The sequence below is a fragment of the Atta colombica genome, unplaced genomic scaffold (genome assembly GCF_001594045.1).
Source record: "Atta colombica isolate Treedump-2 unplaced genomic scaffold, Acol1.0 scaffold105, whole genome shotgun sequence".
Classification (NCBI taxonomy): Eukaryota; Metazoa; Arthropoda; class Insecta; order Hymenoptera; family Formicidae; genus Atta; species Atta colombica.
This window is the reverse complement of record NW_017259190.1, coordinates 3,829,094-3,830,706: the sequence shown is the minus strand read 5'-3', so window position 1 is coordinate 3,830,706 and position 1,613 is coordinate 3,829,094. Positions and strand designations below refer to the sequence as shown.

Genomic DNA, 1,613 nt, shown 5'->3' with positions numbered 1-1,613 from the left:
TATATTGAGAACCCTATTTCTGCCCCTTCTTCATCAATATACGGAGTAATATTCATAATGTAATGGAACTGCCGTAATGTAAGCTAATGCATCCTGCAATTTCTTGAAAGCACTCGAATAATTCAGCAAAGGCAATGTATTCCTAATATACTTAGAAACTCTCTGATATATTTATCTCGCAGTTAGGAATTCCCAACCGTTTTACAGCTGTCTAAATTGTCCAATATCTATCTCGTGTCATGTTTTAAATAAGAAGGGAAACATTGTAATCGAATTAATCCTATCAGCATGCGGTCGATTATGCAGATGTCGTTATTCCATTTGTAGTATTCAATAATCACTTCATTCCCATTCGTATCATTATCTTATTTATATTTTTAAAAAACAATAAGATTCATTCAAATAACAAATACTGAAAATTATAAATTCGAAAAGAAAGGAGGGAGAGAAAGAGAAAAAGCGGGGGAGGAGGGGACGGGGAGAGAGAGAGAGAGAGAGAGAGAGAGAGAGAGAGAAAGAGTTTAAACAATAAATATTTTTAAGAGTCGCGCGTGTTTTGTTACTGATAAAATAACATTGCTTTTAAGAAAACATAAACAATGTCAGGAAGTTTATCGGTATTACTGCATGAGTACATAAATAGTGTCCCTATATTTTTTTACTCTTCGTTAATACCGTTATATATAAAGTAAAGTAAAATGAAAAAAAAACTGGTCATACCATTAATGTTAGAAATTAATGACAGATGACAAGCGGAACGAGTATCACGAACTTGTCTAGCGCACGCGAGTGCACACGTTCGCGATGTGTTCACGCATACGCACCTACGTACACCATCAACCGATATAAACTCACATACGTGAAACGGCTTTTACTTAGGCGTTCCGTTACCATACATTATCCCAGAGTGCTCTACGGGGTGACTAGATTGAGATTCGCGACAGGTGGGCCACACGACCCAGCGCCATATGGAATTGACAAGTTTTTACGCGGTTGCTGCAGAATTGCAGGACTCGTGTGTACACGCACGCACGCACGCACGCACGCACGCACGCACGCACGCACGACGCACGCACACACACACACACACACACACACACACACACACACACACACACACACACTCACACACACAAAGGACAAAAAATGAGGGGTATGAATGTTATATATTCTGCATGCCTAATAAATGTATGGGAACCAATAAAATACTCAAAGTCTTCGTCATTAAAACATGAATCACACTGACTGCGCATCATCTCTTTAAAGCGCAAATATTCACTAGTGAAATAGAGCGAAGCAAGTTCAGTTGAACAAACTAACAAAGTTAAAATTTGTTTTTGCTGTTCGAAACGGATAAATTATTTTGAAAAATTGACATTTTCACATGATTCCACAACTTTTTATATTAGTACGATAATTAAAAATCAGCAATAGCGTTACTTTCGGGCTTTACTTTGTTATTACTACGGCGAACGCCTTGGTGCATTAGCTTGAATACATCCATGAATATTATCCTGTACTTCGCCGAGGACTGAGGAGGGTGTCTGGAGACGTAGAGCGGAGAGGGAGGAGGAGGACGAAGAGGAGGAGGGGAAGGAGGAGGAGGAGGAGGA

General features: G+C 39.3%; 1 protein-coding gene across 1 annotated transcript in view; it reads right to left on the bottom strand.

The window, feature by feature from the left end:
- Positions 1 to 1,613, bottom strand: part of LOC108689037 (LIM/homeobox protein Lhx9-like) — a 66,404-nt gene that overhangs the window by 64,512 nt on the left and 279 nt on the right. The gene's annotated exons all lie outside the window — the stretch shown is intronic.